The sequence below is a fragment of the Macrobrachium nipponense genome, chromosome 40 (genome assembly GCF_015104395.2).
Source record: "Macrobrachium nipponense isolate FS-2020 chromosome 40, ASM1510439v2, whole genome shotgun sequence".
Classification (NCBI taxonomy): Eukaryota; Metazoa; Arthropoda; class Malacostraca; order Decapoda; family Palaemonidae; genus Macrobrachium; species Macrobrachium nipponense.
In genome coordinates, this window is record NC_061101.1 from 47,242,753 (window position 1) to 47,249,845 (window position 7,093).

Consider the following 7,093-nt stretch of genomic DNA (forward strand, 5'->3'; position numbering starts at 1 on the left):
TTGGAATAACCACACTACACATCATGCAATCTACTTGCAGTCACACAGGTAAGGTCTCTAACTTTTTCTTAGTTTAAGGCATATTTCAATGTGTCGTTCCGGCTTACGACAATTTTCGGCTTACGACGCGCTCAACAAGAATGGAACCCCCGTCGTAACCCGGGGACTGCCTGTACCTTCGTATAGACTCTCACTGCAATTCAAAATAGAGATAAATGACGAAGTGAAAAATGTTAGTAATAGGAGCCATTAGGAAATCACATAAGCCCATATAATTTTTCCCTCAAACGTCATGCCATAAAAGATCGGACTTGGCGTATCTGCGTAGATTTCTGTCGCTTAAACAAGGAAACGACTCCCGATAGTTTCCAGTGCCATGTACCGACGACATCTTATCTCTGTTAGGTTAGAATAAATTTTTTTCACCAACTTGGACTTACTTAAATGCTTTTACCAGATACCATTACCTAAGTGATTGACCTACATACACCGTTTTCAGCACACTCAGGGGACATTATCAATTTTTACGTATGCCTCCGGCTTACGTTGCGCCCCAATTATAATATAGTGTTTGGAGACTTTTAGGGGATACCCTACATGCCTATTGGTTGGTCTTATAATCTTTTCTAATACCTTAGAAGTACATTCACATACTAGAGCTAGTGCTACAGAGACAAAGACAAATAATCTCAGAGTAAAATATCTAAATGTGAGTTTTAAAAAACCGAACATGTTTATCTAGGTTTTATGTGTCTAGTCAAGGTCTTAAAGTAGTCCATGGTAAGGTGCCGGCTATTCATAACTTTCCGGTACTTATTAACGTAAAAGGGGGATACAGCACTTTTGAGCAATAGTGGGTATTACAATCGTATGTAAATATGTAACTCTTCAATCATGACAGCTCCTTTAACAGATCTTACGAAGAAGAGCGTAGATTGATTATGGTCTAAAAAGCATAAACAGGCGTTCGATATCTTAAAAGCGGAATAATGCAGCTCACCTAACTTAAAAATCCTTGATTTAAATAAGGAATTATTTTTTTATTGTAACAGACGCCTCAGACCAAGGGGTAAGAGGATACTACTTCAGCAATATGATAAAACAGTTCTTCCTATAGCTTTTTATTCACGTAAACTAAAGCCCTCTGAAAGTAAAATTGCAGTAATAGGCAAGGAAGGGCTAGGTATCTTTAACTAACTAGTACATTTCAAGTTCATAATCTATGGCTATCCTGATAAAGTCCTTACTGAACATGAGTTCTTTACCGAGTTTTTCAAAGGCTTTAATCACAGTCCAAAAGGAACTCGGTGACAAATGATCACTAGGTCTTTGGAGCCAAGATAAGATATCTACCTGGGAAAGCAATTATCATAGCTGACGCATTATCCCACAATCCCGCACCTACTGCATAGAACCATTAATTGGACTAAAAGATATAGAAACATCCGTGCCTATTGTTAAAACCGTATCTAAACAAGAAAATTCCTTAACCCAAGAGATCGCGAGCATTGAATATCTGGGTCGGAGCGCAGAACTGTTACAAACTGAACAAAGCAAGTGTCAACAGCGATAAGCAAAACAATAAACACCAACAATAAAACACTTCGAAACGGAAACAGGGTCAGTGGCTAGGCAAAAAAAACAATAAACACTTCGAACAGAAACCCTAAGCAAAAGTATATCTATAGTATGTGTATCAGAATAATGTAATCAAAGTAATGTTATATGTAGGTCTGTGACGAGGAAAACCGAAGACACAGCAGAGGACTAACGACCAGTAGTAGTAATAATCTCTCTCATACCAATCGTCATAAACTGGTTGCATTCCGTCATCCAGGGTTCCCTCCTATGTCACAGAAAGCCAAATCACGGTTTTACTGGCCTACAATGCTTACAGATATAAAAAGCACATAACTAATTGTAACACGTGACATGAAAACAAGGGATACACTAAGACACCTGTCAGTTTAGGGCCTATCCTGTGCCAAATCAATCCTTGAAAGAATACACGTAGAATTATTAACAGAATTACGAGTCTGACAGAGGGAATAAAAAACACTTCTTAGTGTTAATAGTTCCTTGACACGTTATATAGAATTAATAGCACTAAAAACAAAAAAAAACACCGCGTTAGGAATATTTATGAGTGCTAAATCAGTAAACATGGAATTCAAACACATGATAATGTGACTCGGGTGGTGTAAATCAATAATAATCTCCATAAACGCGTTGTGTGAATTCCTTTCCATTAAGAAAACCAATAATATATATCCCCAGAGTCAATCGGTTTGGTAGAATAACGGATAATTAAATAGGAAGTGTCAATGTCTTACGAGTTACAACTCGTGATATTGGATCCGAACTGGTTTATAGCGGTTCTCGCGGTTTTAAATACCTTTATCATTTATATCTTGTATCTATAGAATTGATGCGGCAAGTAGCCTTATACGGTACGTCGCTAGAACACTTCTTCATATTCAAGCCAACCATTAATTTATCAAATATATATAAAAAAATATATAAATAAATAAATATAAAAAAAAATAAGATAAATATAGGATACAAGTGGAGTCAATATAATACACTCCGAAGAAGCGAAATGGTTACAAATTATAATAAAAAGGAATCACGATAAAATCAATAAGCAAAACGTAACCATAGATAATTAAATATCCAAATATATATGCGTAAAGATTTGAACTCTTAACTTAACGCTTTAGTAATGACAAATGAGCTAAAAGTTCAAAACACATATCCAAAATCTAGACATATTGTCTGTCCCGGTGATTTATTATTCGTAGTCAATGAAAAAATAAAAATAATAATAATAATAATAATAATTAAATAAATAAATAAATAAAATAAAATAAAAGAGATTTTAAAGTCAGGAAGTCTAGAAGTGACAATGTTATCTATGAAATAATCCTATATGAATCTTATACAGGGCTAATAATATATATAGAATTTGTATGGAAACCTTTTTCCTTAGTTTCAATAAGGAATATTTAATTTAACATAATCATGCAGATTTCCAACTTGAAACTAATATATTGTTCAATTTTGGTACTGTTTTTTTTTCAGACATTCTTCTCATGTGGGTCGAGTATTAAAAAAACAAAAAATTTATCCTAAAGTCGTATTTATACAGCAAGTAACGTAACTCTTTAGCTGGCTGAGAGCTATCTCCTGCAAGTGACGACGTCATCATTGCCGTATCAGCATTTGTTCCTTTAAACCTCAATAATCTGCTTACACAGCTTCATCTGTGTGTCGTCTCTGCTTGCAAAAGCAGATTGACTGGAGAAAGGAATGCCTAGCCCGAACTTCTCATGGGCAAGGCAGACATGTCTATCGGTATGCCCAATGCAACTTGCAATCATTTTAAAATTAATAAACAAAATAAGGAAATAGAATTTCTATAACATCAAAATGAATTAATTTTTTCTGAACCTCATAGACATTTAGAAGTATCAAGTTATGGATATGAAATATTTACTTGCAACATTAGCTTATTACAATTCAAGTAAAACATTCATGGGAAAATGTCACATTTTCTTGAAAACCCCAAAGTTTATTTAGAACTTAGTTACATAGTGGGTTTTTTTCGTTGCATCTCCTACCTATTAATAAAGTTTTTAAAAAAATTAACCTCAGAGGATGCGCGCGAGAATATTGAATATGAAACTTTTGTTAGGGCACATAGAATCATGATTAATATTCTCTTTGACTCTTATGTTGCCTGGCAATCTTACAAATAGCTCCGTTTTCCACTTCTTTGTCTAGTAATTTACTACCAGTAATATCGAATTTTCTTTGGGATTTGTATTGATACTGTTTGTTATAATTATGGATATTTTTTACAGTCATCATAGACCTGGATAGGTTCACTCATTGTTAATGCCATGGATAAAAAAGTTTTGTACAGCGGACTCTTTGAATTCCAAAATATCAGCGAATTCATGTGGGTACGTCTGGTCTAAACGGCTCTATCCCCTCCCGTATTTGGATGTTGTCTGAATTTACTTTGCCCTTGTGACAAGTATAATTTAACTTGCAGGCTGATTAATGGAACCTGGTTACAGTATCCTGCAGTACGAGAGTTTCACATCGCAACTTCAAAAAAATCGTTCGTCGCAGCGGACGACTACAGTCAAGTAACAACCGCCTACAATGTGAAAGGAATTTCATGGACTTCTTCGACCGACACCGTATCTCGTCGTTAATCTCGACCGACACCGTATCTCGTCGTTAATCTCGTTTTAATGCGGAATGCTCCGGCGGCTGTCGGAATCGACTACGAAAGGGACATACTTCCGACAATTACGACCCGAAGGATATTCAACTCTACTTTGCTGGCGAAGGACTCGTGCTGGGATGATCTATTCATCGCGAACGTAATCGTGTAGCTTAGGATGCAGAGAATAAGTATGAGCGCAATATAGAATGTTGGACCCGCCCAGGCAAATTTTCCCCTTGTTTTAACCCTGTGAAATAGGCCGTTTCATTGGGCTATAGGTGGTTGTCTGGAACTGTGTAATGGACGAAAAGTGTTCTAACGCTAGTTAAAAGTGAAGTAGTATAACTCGGTCATGTATCCTATATATATAAAGTATCATGTATCCTATATATAATTGATCATAAATAACAGAGTCGAAATATACTTTGCGTGTACGCCAATAGGAATCTTCTTTATAAATGATCATCAAATAAAACAGAATCTAAATATATCTTTGCATGTACGCCAATAGGAAATCTATTTAAAGTGCCAACATATATTAATCATAATTATATGAATCCATATACATATGTATAAACAAATCAGGTAGCCTATAATCAATCTGTTACCTTTTATCTTACCAATATCTGCAGTTATTTATGAGTTAGTATATGAATTAATGAATCAGATATATAACATTTAGCATAAAAAATCAACAAATCAATCAGCATAAACATTAATTAATAATTTTATCAATTCATATATGAAATTTTTTATCAGTTAAAATATGACTTTTATCATGTTAATCTTCATTCTATGCAATTGTCAGATACATTAGTATTTTCTGTAGCATATGTATCTTAATGAAATGAAGTGAAAAACTGTATCATTATATATCACGTGATCACTATTGTTTACCAATATCATTGTTTTAGATTTTATTACTTGAATCAATTTATGTACACCATGAATTTTTATTTACTTATTATACATATTCCACATAGTGTCTGTATCACACTCCTATAGGTCAAATGCAAGTCAAAGTTTGAGTAATATTCAGTAGTTGGTCTTGGTAGCTGACCGAGCTGATGTAAGTGCTTACATAATAAAAATATGGAATGTTAGTCCATATATATAAAGGTCTAAAACTAAAGAGGTCAACCAGATTGCTTGCAGGAATGTGATTAGACTAGAGACGCTAAAGATGACGTATACAATAAAAGTATGACTAAGATAACATGCCGTCACCTGTAGTCATTCAATTGTTTATAAACCCTAGTCCAAGCTCCCTGCTTGAGACAACTACCCCGACCTATAATTCAAACGGCCTACGTGATCTGTAGCATGTCTCATTTTGATTGTGTGTTCGTATGAAACTATGTCATTTGTATGTATGTCATATGTTCGAACTACTGTCTGTTCCCTCATAACTTGTAACAGAGATGGTAGAGGCAGCAGAACGGAGTTAGCTATCGTCATTAGAAGACCTGTACCTCTTTACCTAAGCTTTATCATGTAGAGGAATAGGATTAAGCCATCATCATTGGCAGAAGCGATCAAGCTATCGTTATTAGAAGACTTGTACAATCATATCTGATCTTCAGCATGTAAAACTCAGAAGAATACATATATTTTATATTTCGTGTTTTCTACAAGAACCTCCTCACCATGAGTTTAACACATCGTCGTAATAACTACAAGATAATACCGACTTCTTCGTAAGTGATCTACAAACCCCCCCCCCAGACACTCCATTGAAGATGGAAGTGCAATACCAACCAGACTTAGCGTAAGATTATCGTTAGTCTAACATTACCTCATAGGGCGCCTTATCATACAAGGCACAAGCCCTAATACATTGAAGGAGTGTGGGTGTTCGGCGGGTTCGAACGTGATTTAGAAAAAAAAGTTTATGGTCCCGGTACCCGACCGTACACGGGAAACGTTAGTTGCCCAAATACGAAAGTGGATATTACCGGGAACCAAGATCATCAGCGAACTGTTGGGCAGCATACTCAGTTGCAACTGGAGGGCTACAGCGCATGAAAAACCGTGAACCACTCCAAAAATTTTGTGGATCCCGAAACTGGGGCAATCAACCCAGAAACATCGAACGTTGCTGGAGGGACGCTAGGGCTGACGTACCTAAATACGGCAGAAGGGAGGACTCATTCGATAAGTACCTGGCAAACTCATTCTTCCGCCGAAAATATCCAAGTACGAAGCCCGGCCTTTCACGTGTCATACGTGCACGGCGCAGCGAACTGTACCCACCTCCCGTTTTACCCCCGCCCCCCGAGCACGAATTTGAAGACTCCCAATAATAAGGCAAGTTAATTGATGTCTGTAAGTTAAGGTAAATGTTTCCTGGTTAAGGGTCAAAGCGTTTAGGTAGTAAATAGCAGATAAGTGTTTCTTATTGGCAAGCGAAGACAGGCCGGTGACCATTTTCTGAACATTCACTTACCCTAACAGACCACGTGTTCGAACTGTGAACTCGGCCAAAACAAATTGTCATTTGTTCCGACACGGCATACCAAACCTTTCGGTCCTTTTTACAATAGGAAGACTCACTTCTTGGTGGGAGGAATCTGAGTCTTTTGTGAACAGGGACTGGTGTTCGCCCAACCTTGGAGTGCCTCCCTTTGGTCGTAAGAGCGAGGGAGGGATCAAAGCCTCTGTCGATTGATCGGGGTGTGCACCGCAGGATCAATGGTCAGACCTCTGGACCAAGTACTAAGAGAGAGGCAAGCGTGTCTCTTCGTACCAGCAATGTAAGAACTTGTTCCTGTACAGGAGCAAATATAAAGTCATGGGTTTGTCTCTTGTTGGCATCCACTTCCCCCCCCCTTGTAGGAGGAAGTGGTGGATATTCTG